This window comes from Pseudophryne corroboree, chromosome 3 (genome assembly GCF_028390025.1).
Source record: "Pseudophryne corroboree isolate aPseCor3 chromosome 3, aPseCor3.hap2, whole genome shotgun sequence".
Taxonomy (NCBI): Eukaryota; Metazoa; Chordata; class Amphibia; order Anura; family Myobatrachidae; genus Pseudophryne; species Pseudophryne corroboree.
This window is the reverse complement of record NC_086446.1, coordinates 657,922,020-657,935,810: the sequence shown is the minus strand read 5'-3', so window position 1 is coordinate 657,935,810 and position 13,791 is coordinate 657,922,020. Positions and strand designations below refer to the sequence as shown.

General features: G+C 45.1%; 1 long non-coding RNA gene across 1 annotated transcript; it reads left to right on the top strand.

Moving 5' to 3' along the window:
• Positions 1-6,961: 6,961 nt before the first annotated feature.
• Positions 6,962-8,327, top strand: LOC135058129 (uncharacterized). The gene is made up of 2 exons (XR_010244624.1): positions 6,962-7,143; positions 8,110-8,327. It is a non-coding gene; the product is annotated as an uncharacterized LOC135058129 (long non-coding RNA).
• Positions 8,328-13,791: the final 5,464 nt, after the last annotated feature.

Sequence of the window (13,791 nt, the reverse complement as noted above, 5' to 3'; positions counted from 1 at the left end):
CCCTGTCATTTTTCAAAAAAATCTGCACCACCAAATTCATTGTATGTGCAAATCATGGGGCCTGCTGGAATTTGTCTAGATGTAATGCACGCACAATATTGGTGGCGTTGTCCCATATCACAAATCCCCAGGAGAGTCTAATTGGGGTAAGCCATTGAGTGATGATGTCCCTCAGTTTCCGTAATAGGTTGTCAGCGGTGTGCCTCTTACGGAAAGTGGTGATACATAGCATACCCTGCCTAGGAACGAGTTGGCATTTGCGAGATGCTGCAACTGATTGTTATGAGCCACGGCTGTGGCTCATTCCTGTTTTGCAGTTTTGTTCTGTATTTCATGTTATACTTCTGTTTATGTTCCCCGTGGGTGTCATGGGGTGCTCGGAGCTCACCCTTAAGGAGGGGATACTGTTATGAACCACAGGTAGTGGTTCATTCCTATTTTATGTTTATTAAGTTGTCTTGCATGCCAGGATTTCCCGTTGCTCTGTTTTAGAATACTCTTGTCTGCTGCCGCTGGTGAGTCTGTGTAATTGCAGCTTGTTCCCATGTGTTCAGCCTCACCTGGCTGCTAATTGCATCTTGTCAGTTTAGAGTCATGCAACAAGGCAACTGCATGGGATTATTAATTAGGCCTCTCTGTTATATGCTGGCTGTTTGCAATTCACAGATGCTGGTGATATTCCTTGGTTTGCAGTCTGCTGGAAGTTTGAGCTGGTTCCTGTCAGTCCCTGTGTTGATTCCTGTGTCAGTCCCTGTGTCGATTCCTGTGTCAGTCCCTGTGTCGATTCCTGTGTCTGATCCCGTGTCCTGCTGTTAGGCGTTCCTGCCCTGAGTTCCAGTGGCTTTGCCTGTCCCTGGTCAAGTCTTCTGGCTTCCTGGTGTCCACCGGTCTGTCGTTTGGGATTCTGCCTGTCCTCCAGTTCTGAGAGTCAGTGTCTGCAGCATTAGAAGTTCCTGTCCGTTTGCCAGTATTCGTACCGGTTCCGTGAGTAGCGGCTCTCCCGCGTCCGTTGGCCTAGGCCGCGGTATTCCATTATTGTTTCTGTCCCTGGTGTTTTGCAGAGGGTTCTGCTTATGCTGTCACCGCTGGTACACAAAGGTATTGTGTCGGCGTGTGATCAGCATTTCCTTTGTTGTTCTTTTCCTTTGGCGGTTTCTCCGCACATACTTTAGGTTTTTAGTTAGCTTGTAGCCCCTGGCCTGTTTGCTTAGTTAGAGGTCCTTTTGTTATCATTCTGCCTCGGATTTCCCTTTGTCTCTCAATAAGACCGGGGGGCACCGGAGTTGGGCAGACATAATCCGCCCTTCAAACGTGGCTGCCAAGGGCTCAAGAAACCATAGTCTCGCAAGGGATTTCCGATAGCACGGGTGAGAGGGGCTATTCCCTTTCCATTCCCCTTTCCCAGCGTTACGTCCTGGTGCTCTGGACTCACTTCATGAACATCTCCCTTGTTCTGAGCACCAGGAACCTAACACTGGTGCCGCTGATGTTGTTGCTGCGGGATGCACTATATCTACCCAGTGGGCTGTTACAGTCATATAGTCCTTAGTCTGCCCTGTTCCACTTGTCCACATGTCCGTGGTTAAGTGGACAGTGGGTACAACTGCATTTTTTAGGACACTGAGGACACATTTTCTGACGCCTCTGTACATTCTCTGTATCGCCTGCCTAGTGAAGTGGAGCCTAGATGGGATTTGGTACCAGGGACACACTACCTCAAACGATTTGCTAAGTCCCACTGAACTAATAGCGGATACCGGACACACGTCTAACACTAACATAGCTATCAAGGCCTCAATTATCCGCTTTGCAAAAGGATGACTGCTGTCATATTTCATCTTCCTCGCAAAGGACTGTTGGACAGTCAATTGCTTAGTTGAAGTAGTACAAGTGGTCTTCTGACTTCCCCTCTGGGATGATGATCGACTCCCAGCAGCAACAACAGCAGCAGTAGGTGTACCACTCAAGGATCCTCCAGAGGAATGTCGGTTAGGAGAGGACTCCTCAGTTATGCCAGTGACATGGCCTGCAGGACTACTAATGTTCCTGACTGCGGAGGAAGTTGACGTTTAGGGAGTTGGTGGTATGGCTTGCAGGAGCTTGGGTACAAGAGGAAGAAGCGATTTAGGTGTCAGTGGACTGCTTATGCTCTTACCCAAAGTTTCACAACTTGACACTGGCTTCTAAAAAATGTGCTGCAGGTGACGTACAGACGTATCCATGATTACCTTTCTGAAAAAAGTATCATGGCCTGCCGTTCATGGCACTAGATAAGCTTTCCTCCCAAGATATACATGGCAGGCCATGTGTAAATCGTCTGAAATATAGTGCAGTAACACTTTTCAGACAGCAGGTGGCATATTCAGAAACTGAGTAAGCAGAAAGTCTGAGAGAAAGATTCTAGAGGGGGTAATTCTGACCTGATCGTAGCAGCATTTTTGTTAGCAGATGGTCAAAACCATGGGGGTCATTCTAACCTGATCGCATGCTAAGTTTTTTCGCTGCAGTGCGATCAGGTCAAAACTGCGTATGCACTGCAATGCTCATGCATGTCATACGGGTACAAAGCGGATCGTTGCTGAGCGATGGATTTAACAAAGAATCGATTCACACAGCCGATCGCAAGGAGATTGACAGGAAGAAGGCATTTGTGGGTGTCAACTGACCGTTTTCTGGGAGTGTTTGAAAAAACGCAGGCATGTCCAAGCGTTTGCAGGGCAGGTGTCCGACGTCAATTTCAGACATGAACAGGCCCTGCAAACGCTTGGACATGCCTGCGTTTTTTCAAACACTCCCAGAAAACGGTCAGTTGACTCCCACAAATGCCTTCTTCCTGTCAATCTCCTTGCGATCGAAATTCCCATCCCCACCCTCCCCGATTACAGCAGTGGCAGCTCTGTGTGATAGCAATCACTCTACACACTCACAGTGCACACAAAATAACTAATAGTTTTTAAATGGACCAATGGGAAAGAATTATAACTGTAAATAAATAATTAGGATGCTATATTTCTTAAACTGGAACCAGACTTCCAACAGTGATTATGTGGCTGATAGGTACTGCAGATCCCAAGTACACAGATGTTCAGATGTCGCTATCGCCCGGCGATTAAGATCCTATATGCAGGATAAATCTAGTCAGATCGCATGTCAGGGTCAGTGTTCACTGGCCCTGACAGATCACTCAGCACACATCGTTGACATATGCTGAGCGATCTTGCTGAGCCAGCTGCATGTAATTGGAAAGGGTCATATTTTCGACAATAAGAATGTCAACAGTCATTAGGTCAACCAATATTGGTCGACAGGCCATATGTCGACACATCAGAAAGATCAACATGGTTTAGGTAGACAGTGTTGAAAGGTCGACACAAGCAATAGGTCAATATAGAAAAGGTTGACACAAAAAAAGTTGCAATGAGTTTTTCATGATTTTTGGTGACTATGTCGACATATGTCATCATGGACACCGTAAAAGTGTACGGTGTCCCCTCACATGGGGGAAGCTTCAAGCTGCCAGCGCCTTTGCCTGACAAACAGTGTGATGCTTCTTCCAACCAATTTTTGCCCATTCTTTGTTTGAAAGTGTGGTGACACTTTGGGAGAAGCACAATTCAGGGCAGCGATCACTTCAGCCTATTCAAGCCTGGAATTGACGTCACACACCCGCCCTGCAAATGCCTCAACACGCCTGCGTTTTTCCAAACACTCCCAGAAAACGGTCTGTTGACACCCACAAACGCCCTCTTCCTGTCAATCTACTTGCGATCGGCTGTGTGAATGCATTCTTTGCTAGAACCAGGGCACAGCAACGATCCACTTTGTACCCGTATGACGTGCCTGTGCATTGCGGTGCATACGCATGCGCAGTAGTTACCTGATTGCTGCGCAGCGAAAAATGCTAGCGAGCGAACAGATCTGAATTAGGCCCATATTTCGTTATAACATATTGGATTACAGTATCAAAAAGATTGTGATTACAAATTTTGATTACTGTACCAAAAGTTTATGATTACAATTTTTACATGTTGCTTTGTGAGATGATCTATTTTAATTGTGAATATTAAAAGTTATATTTTATTAATCATTCCTGTCAAGTGTGCCCCAGGACAGACTTATAGTCTCCTTTTGTCTTTACCTCCTATGTAAAGATTTTCCATTTATACATTTTATTGAACTATTTTTTTCTGGGAGCACCACCAGCCAGGTGCCAGGAGTATTTGACCCTTTACAGTGCATGTGCTACTTTGTGAGTAAGAGACTGTACAAAAGTCTCAATACAACATCAATTAGCATTAACAAAAGGCGGCGGGGGGGGGGGGGAGCAAATGGAAACCTAATTAGTTGTCTGTCTGGGGACAGTGCACTGGGCCTGATGTACTAAACTTAAAAAGTGATTAAATGGAGAGTGATAAAGTACCATCCAATCAGCTCCTTACTGCCATGTCACAGGCTGTGTTTGAAAAATGACAGTTAGTGGCTGATTGGTTGGTGGTTTATCACCCTCCACTTTATCACTTTTTAAGGCTTAGTACATCTTACCAACTGTCTCCAAATTCATTTCTCATTCCCCCTGTGTGCTGAGGCAAACTTAAAGATAAAAGCAGAGTCACTTTAAGAGAGCAGGAGGCCCGTGTGATCGCTGACATCGCTGGACTGAAAATCACTCAGCGCATACACACTGACCGATTTTCCACCAGTCCAGCAATGTCAGCGGGAGTGAATGGCTTTCCATAGCAGAACGCTATGGAAAGCCGTCCACCCTGACAATCATCTGCTGGTAATACCAGCAGATGAACAGCAGCCACCGGCAATGAAGCGGGAGTATGCATCAGCACTCACCGTTCAACGCCGAGGCTTAACACCTTTTCACAAGCCTGCTTTGTCCTGGAAAAATTGACCAATGGGGCCTACACACATAGCGATTTAGGCTGCTTTTCTAAGTGATTTGAGTGAATCGCTTAGAAATTCAGCACAAATCGCCCTGTGTGTGGACTATAGCAATAGTGATGTGCGTCGCTATTGCCCGTCTAGATAGTTCAAGCATGCTTGAAAGATCTAGTCATCTCCCATGCTCTCTCTATTAAGAACACGGGCAGTGACAGATCACTCAGCACACATCGCTGGTGCAGCGATGTGTGCTGAGCGATCTGAGTGATCTAGCATCGCTCAGATCACCGATTGCAGTCACCCCATGTGTAGGCCCCATTATTCAGCAGCAGAAAATAAAAGTTTAATATATCCATTGGATTAAAGAGAAGCAATAGGTTATAGCAATACAGTAACTGAGACAATTTAGGCTTTGTTCATGAACCCATGACAATCTCTGGATTACACACTGAATTAGGGAAAAAAAAACCTGCTTTCTCTCCCTCTTTCATCATCAAATGCTGTTCCTACTTATAGTAGGTAGGGATGAGTGGGCTCAGATCTACAAGATCCGAGCCCACCCGAACTTCCCGATCTGAGCCGGGATCAGAGTCCCGCTCGGGTTCTCCTGCCAGACTCAGATCCCGGAATGAGGCAAAACGTCATCATCCCGCTGTCAGATTCTCACGAGATCTGGACTATATATTATTCCACACTTCTTGCTGCAATTATAACTGCAGCATTGGAGAGGGAGCAGGACGGACATGTCTGTTGTCTGTCTGTGGGAGGTTCGTGGGAAGGGTGCTGATTCTGCTGTTGGTGCTGTTGTCCTGTGCGGTCACAAATCAGTCCAGTGCTTGGGCTGTGCTGTCATAATAAGTCACTGGGTGCTCTGTCTGCCATACAAGTGGGTGTTGCACCTGTCTGCCACAAATCAGTCCAGCACTGGGGCTGTGCTGCTATAATAAGTCACTGGGTGCTCTGTCTGCCATACAAGTGGGTGCTGCGCACATCTGCCACAAATCAGTCCAGTGCTGGGGCTGTGCTGCCATAATAAGTCACTAGGTGCTCTGTGTGCCATACACATGGGTGCTGCATCTGTCTGCCACAAATCGGTCCAGTGCTGGGGCTGTGCTGTCATAATAAGTCACTGGGTGCTCTGTCTGCCATACAAGTGGGTGCTGCACCTGTCTGCCACAAATCAGTCCAGTGCTGGGGCTATGTTGCCATAATAAGTCACTGGGTGCTCTGTCTGCCATACAAGTGGGTGCTGCGCACATCTGCCACAAATCAGTCCAGTGCTGGGGCTGCGCTGCCATAATAAGTCACTAGGTGCTCTGTGTGCCATACACATGGGTGCTGCATCTATCTGCCACAAATCGGTCCAGTGCTGGGGCTGTGCTGCCATAATAAGTCACTGGGTGCTCTGTCTGCCATACAAGTGGGTGCTGCGCCTGACTGCCACAAATCAGTCCAGTGCTTGGGCTGTGCTGCCATAATAAGTCACTGGGTGCTCTGTCTGCCATACAAGTGCGTGCTGCATCTGTCTGCCATAAATCAGTCCAGTGCTGGGGCTGTGATCCGTAATAAGTTACTGGCTGCTCTATCTGCCATACAAGTGAGTGAAGAAACATGAGACCCAGGGCTTGATCAACCAATGCTTAACATAAAAAATAAGATCAAAACCCATAGTCTGCCAAGACATTTTATTGAAAAAGAACAAATCAGAGGTACATCCATCTTCCTTCCGCTTCACTGTCTTGGAACATGTTAAAGAGCCCATAAGAGGTGGCAATAGGGACCTCCTCTTAACTAAAAGAGAAAGTTTTTGGATCTATACTCTGAATTCCTTAACTCCATGTGGTCTAAATGAGGGTATTGACATGGCCTCTTTTATTTAGAGTACCCTCCCGTCCAGTCTCCTACTTTATTTAGAATATAATCTTGTAGGCTATGAGTCCCCTACTATTATTCTAATCCTGATCACCGCCGCGGCCACTGAAGTTCTCATATCGCTGCGCTCCCCCTGGCCGTTGGTGCATGCGCACACCTCACTGGTTTTCCGGGCATGCGCACACAGGCTTGTTGGACCTGTTGAGATGTGCGCATGCGCCAACGGCCAGGGGGAGCGCAGCAATATGAGAACTTCAGTGGCCGCTGCGGTGATGAGGAGGGAGAGGAGAGAGAAAGCAGATGGGGGAGCTAAGGGGAAGCGGCGGCCAGTGGAGCGGTTAGATGAGATTGCGGAGAAAACGTAACAACGCTGCGGCTTTGGTTAGTACATCCCACCCTTAATCTAGAACCATGCAATCCACTATTACAAACTTAAGGAATTTTTCAAATGGTGCAAATTCTTTAAATACTATGTACTGTCATTTCACTAATACAAGTCATTATACCTTTATATTAGTCCTAGTGGGATATCCATCACACATTGTAAATATTGCCACCATACCTGTGAGTCAAATGCTGTCTTTTTACCCTTTGGCCAAACGTACTTTACTTCAGTTACTCTTAGAATGGTAATGCGAGATCTACACATCACTTTGTAAATCCCTAGAGTGATGGTGTTCATATACAATCTTTTCTGTAGGTTGCTTACCAACGGGTGGTATGCATGTGACCGACGGTCGGGAGACCGATGATCCCGGCGTCGGTAAGCTGACCGGCGGTCAGGAGACCGCCAGTCAGCCATACTACACCCCTTACCAACACCAGACTACCACATTGTCCTTGTGGAACTAATAAGAGTTCAGCATTATAGTCCATTGTTACTGTATAATCCCACCACCTTTCCTGGCTCCTATATATCTCCATTTACTATGATAAACCCTCTTTGATTATATTTTATTCTTTCTGTAGGTCCAACACCTACTGTTGGCCATTTTCTTTTAAAAATAGACCTTTAAAGGACTGCTCATCCATATAATGAATTCTTATGAGTCAACTCTATTGATGGTTAACATCAATGAATGTTGAATTGGTATGTATAATAACCATTGTCTGCTCCTCTTCATCCATGTATTTATTCTTTGTATATGTTTTTTACAATGTTAATATACCTCATTTATAATGTTAATATACCTCAGTTTTTAGATTCTCTCAAGCTGGCACTACTTGTGATATATTCATGTTGATTGTATTACCTTATATTTTTGGTATGTACCTTCTCTATTTTACTGTACAACCAAAGGTACTCAATTTACCCAGTTTATTGAGTTGTCTTTATCTGCCATTCAGATACTGTACCCCTGAGGAAGTCATTTGGGACGAAACACGTTGGTTCATTGTTCTATTGTCTTTTTATCATACCGCAAATAAATATCTACAAAGAAAACCTGCTACAACAAATACAGAATTGATAAATCTACAGTGACTTCTCGTTGAAACGGTACAGATACTATTTACATGTTATCCTGTATTTTATTGTGAATAAATTCTGATCATATGGAAACAAATCTTTTTTTTTATTTTAAACAGTTTTTAAAGAAACAAACTGTAATAGGTATGGTCTGATTACCCTGAACATTACTATTAGCACCCTCAGGTGTGTGTGTGTGTGTGTGTGTGTGTGTGTGTGTGTGTGTGTGTGTGTGTGTGTGTGTGTGTGTGTGTGTATATACCTGTGGTGAATCGCCAGCATTACTCCTCTGTGATAAATAGGGTGCTCCAGTTCCCTCCAGAAGCAGCAACAATACAAGAAAGAAGAGGCGGCCCTTGGAGCCTAATTCAGGCAATTTCTGCACTGCTACGAACAGATAGTTGCCGCCTACAGGGGGAGTGTATTTTAGCTGTGCAAGTGTGCTAACGTATGTGTAGCAGAACTGTACAAACAGATTGTGTACAGTGTCTGCACAGCCCAGGACTTACTCAGCCGCTGCAATTGCTTCAGCCTGTTCAGGACCGGAATTGACGTCAGACACCCGCTCTGCAAATGCTTGGACATGCCTGCGTATTTCCAAACACTCCCAGAAAATGGTCAGTTGCCACCCAGAAATGCCTTCTCCCTGTCAATCTCCTTGCAAAGCCCGTGCGAATGGATCCTTTGCACAAACCCAACACTGAGCGGCGATCCGTTTTATACCCGTGCGACGCTCCTGCATGTTGCGGTGCATGCGCAGTTTAGACCTAATCGCCCGCTGTACAAAAATGCAGCCTAGCGATCAAGTCTGAATTACCCTCTTAGTCACTTGTATAGTGTATTAAACTCACATATTAAGCACCAACATTTTGGGGCCACTCGCGCCCCTTTGTCAAGGTGGTTGGTGCTTAATATGTATGTTTAATACACTATACAAGTGACTAAGAGTATATATATTACAAATACATGCACATACACACCCACCCATGGAAACCCCCCTTACTAAATCCTGCATTTGACCCTGGAACCTCCCTTAGTTAACATATGAAACAAACACCCAGACAATGTCTGGTTTGAGCAGTGTGACTCCACCTTCTCAGTAATACTAATCATAAAATAAACCTACCCGCCAAGTTCCCAATCTTCTATCTGCAGTCCTATTCTCAACCTGTCCAATTCACATGGTATCCGTTCAGATGGTCGACCATGTTATGGTCGACAGTCATTAGGTCGACCACTATTGGTCGACATTGACATGGTCGGCATGGACACAAGGTCGACACATGAAAATGGTCGACACGTGAAAGGTCGACACGTGAAAAGGTCGACATGAGTTTTTTAACTTGTTTTTCTTTTGGGGAACTTTTCCATACTTTACGATCCACGTGGACTACGATTGGAACGGTAATCTGTGCCGAGCGAAGCGGTAGCGGAGCGAAGGCACCATGCCCAAAGCATGGCGAGTGAAGCGGGCCATGCGAAGGGACGCGGTGCACTAATTGGGGTTCCCAGTCACTTTACGCAAAAAACAACACCAAAAAAAGTAAAAAAACTCATGTTGACCTTTCCGTGTGTCGACCTTTCATGTGTCGACCATTTTCATGTGTCGACCATGTGTCCATGTCGACCATGTCAATGTCGACCAATAGTGGTCGACCTAATGACTGTCGACCATAACATGGTCGACCATTCATACCGGAACCAATTCACATACCGCATATAAAAAGGACACGCCAAATCCTCTTTTCTTCACCACTTTAATGATGCTATTTTTGTGAGTTTTATGTACTTGGTTTAATGTTGATGTACTGTAGAAGGCAACCAAATATTTTTGATAAGTGTAGCTGTACACTATATTTCAGATTACATGCATCTTAAGATATGAGCAGCTGCCCATGGTGTGGCCCCGCCCCCAGCTCTGCAAAGCAGTGTCTGACTGTAGCTGCAGAGTAACATGAATCCGTCGCATAACATGTATAAGCAGCTCTACTGTGGTGTAACGTCTATAAGTGGCTCTACTGTGGCATAACATGTATAAGTGGCTCTACTGTGTTGTGTTACGTGTATAATGATCTCTACTGTGTGATGCAACGTGTATAAGGGGCTGTATTTTTGGCACAAAGTGTATAAGGGTTACTACTGTGAGGTGTAATGTGAATAACGGACAATGGTGGTCATTCCGAGTTGATCGCTAGCAGAAAATGTTCGCTGCACAGCGATGAAGCAAAAAATCGGCGCTTCTGCGTATGCGTGACGTACTTTCACAGCGGCCGATGCAGTTAGCCGATGCTAACACAAGGTCTAGCAAAGCTTTTCTGTCGCACTGCTGGCCGCAGATTGATTGACAGGAAGAGGGAATTTCTGGGTGTTATCTGACCGTTTTCTCTGAGTGTTCGAAAAAACGCAGGCATGCCAGGAAAAATGCAGGCTTGGCTGGCCGAACGCAGGGCGTGTTTGTGATGTCAAATCTGGAACCAATTTAGGATTTTTATTTCTTTATTTTCAAATGTAACATGCACCCAATTCAGTACAGGAGAGGGGGCACCGAAACATACCCTTGCTCCGGGCACCATGGCACCTAGCTACAACTCTGCCGCCATGTTCTGGAAATTAAGGGCCTAATTCAGACCAGATCGCTGTTGGGAAAAATCTCAAAGCGGCCAATTATACTGGTCAACACTATGCCTATAGTCAAGAATTTTTCAGCCTTGTTAGGGTAATTTGAGGGTGCTGATTCTGAATATGACATTTGTTTTCTCAGATTGGCTCTACTTTTTAGATAATTGAGTACTCCATGAAAAACAGTAAAACGCATATTAAATTTTCTATATGCAGAACTGTGTAGCTTAGTATGAAAAAATTACTACAAATCACTTCAAAAGAAACTCAAGACATTCAAAATTAATATTTATTTGATGAAACAACATATAAACATGGTAAACTTTTGACATTTATTGTTTTCAAAAATGTTGCTTGTATGATTTTCTTCTATAGGAGTGATGGGGGTCGATTCTATTCGGCAATTTAAGAATAGCGCCGGGAGTTAGCTCCCGACGCTATTCAATTCAGCTGCTAGTGACCCGCAATTGTCGGGAATTCTCCTCTCATCCCCGGGGGATGAGAGAAGAAACCCGACAAAAGTGCTGCCTCGCGACCGGAGCTAGGCTGATTCTGTCGGGAATCAGCCTCGCGCCGGGGAGTTAAGTCGGAGAATGCCCGTTCTCCTGACAATTCAACCTGTTTAGTCGGCGAGAACGGGACATCGCCGACTTAACTGGAGCTGAATTGAATAGCGTCGGGAGCTAATTCCCGGCGCTATTCTTAAGTTGCCGAATAGAATCGACCCCATTGTCACAGTCACGTATAAGACCCCAACAGTAGTCTTGATACCTCTCCTCCATCACTTATGTCCTGGTGAAATCTCTCACCTTGTTCCTCACTGTAGTCTCCTAAATTAACAGGGAATTTGTCCAAGTGACTGTGAAGAAAGTGCACCTTTATGCTCATATTTGCCCCTATCTAATGCAAATTTTTAGCATGTTTACAACCAGTACTTGATAATTCTCTGCTTTGTGATTTCCCCAAAAAATCTTAATGACAGAAACATAACTGGTCCAGGTAGAAGAATCAACAGGATTCATAGATTTTATAAAATTAGAATCATTCACAAGTTTTCGAATTTGTGGACCATTAAAGACACCAGCTTTTATTTTTTCAATGCTTAATCCTGGAAATTACAGTACTTGCAAATATACTTGAAGCAATCACCGTCTCTATTCAGGGCCTTAAAACATTGCTTCATTAATCCCTGCAAGAGCTTCGAGATTAACTCATTTTTGCCTGGAAAAACAACAAATTTTGCTCTTTAATGACGTTTGTGAATGAGGAAACAAGTAACTAAAAGTATCAGATGCAGAAAGTACACAATGAAGATCAAGCCACAACTACTAAATTTTTTTTTTTTGAATGGCTCCCGCTAAAAAATTAACCCTAGTGTGTAAGTGTCTGTGTGTGTACATGGGAGGACCAGATGGGCCAAGTGGTACTTATCTGCCGTCATATTCTATGTTTCTACTAAGACAAGCAGGTCTAAAGCGCTAATGGGAAAAATGCTATTTCAGGGTATATGCAATATCTAAAAAAAAATAGAGCCAATCTAGGAAAACCAATGGTATATTTGGAATCAGCACTCTCAAATTACTCTAAATTCATTCAAATATCCAAATATCCTTGACTATAGAATTTTTTTTTTTTTTTTTAGCTTTATGGAACGACTGCACATGCATATGGATCGTAATGCGCAGGCGCGAGGCTAAACTGCCAAAAAATCCTGCGTCTTTTTTGATCACTAGGCGTACGCAGATTGATTGATAGGAAGCAAACATTTGGGGGTGGTAATTGACCGATTTCTGGGAGTGTCAGGAAAAACGTAGGCGTTCCCAAGCGTTTTCAGGGAGGGTATGTGACGACAGCTCCGACCTGATCAGCCTGGGGTTTTTTTTGCGCACTGTAGGAGTAAGTCCTGGGCTATGCACTACTGCCCATGCACGGTGGCCATTTTTGGCTGTGATTTTTGCTGCGGCTGCAGCTCCCAACATGAGACTCCAGAAATGTAAGTATTAAAACATGGGTGCAAGGTGTGCAGTGCGCATAAACTGCAACACAAGCTGCCAGCAGCTTGTGAACACATTCGGGAAACTGTTCACCATCTCAGAATGGCAAACCGTTTCAAACTCCAAAAATAATGCATGTTTGGAGTTTGCTGAATTTCACAATTTCCCATGGGCAGTGTAGAAATTCTCACAGCAGGCTAACAAGGAGATGAGTTACATCACCTTCATTACAGCCTTTGATAAATGAGGTAGTAACCTTAATAGGGTGATAAAATTGTAAAAACACCTTTTTTAGTGTTGATGATTATGCTCTCTAGGCAGGGACGTGCAGTCAGGGGAGGCAGGGGAGGCAGTGCCTCCCCTGTCATTAATGATTAAGATAATACAAAGAAGATGCATATGACACATATTCTGTGTCATATGTATCTTCTTAATATTATTCTTTACATTGCTCCTCTCTTTATGTGTTTGGGAGGCACCGATCGTGGTGCCTCCCGTTGTCACTGGGGAAAGTATGGGGAGCGGGGGGTGGGCACGGGCGGGGACTAGCCCATTGAAAATATATGGGAAAGCGGCACCATTAGTGGTGCCGCTTTCATACAGGGACGTGCTTTCAACCTATGAAAGCACGTCCCTGTCAGTGAGGCCACAGTGATTGGCCAGCGGATCCGTCACCGGATCCGCTGTCAATCACTGTGTGGGCGACGCTGGCGGAGGAGGTGCGGGCGGCTGGATGCGGCGATGGTGTGGACGGCGGTGGAGCAGGCGGCGGGTTGCGGCGGCGGAAAATTACCTTGATCCTGCAGAGTTTTCTTTTTTTACCAAGTACGTGGATTATCTCCCGGACACTGGATCAGGTGAGTCAAATTTTTTACACAGGTACCCCGGATCGTCGGAGACTGTGGCAGTCGGAGGGTCGACATAGGTAAGTATGTGTGTGTCGGCAGT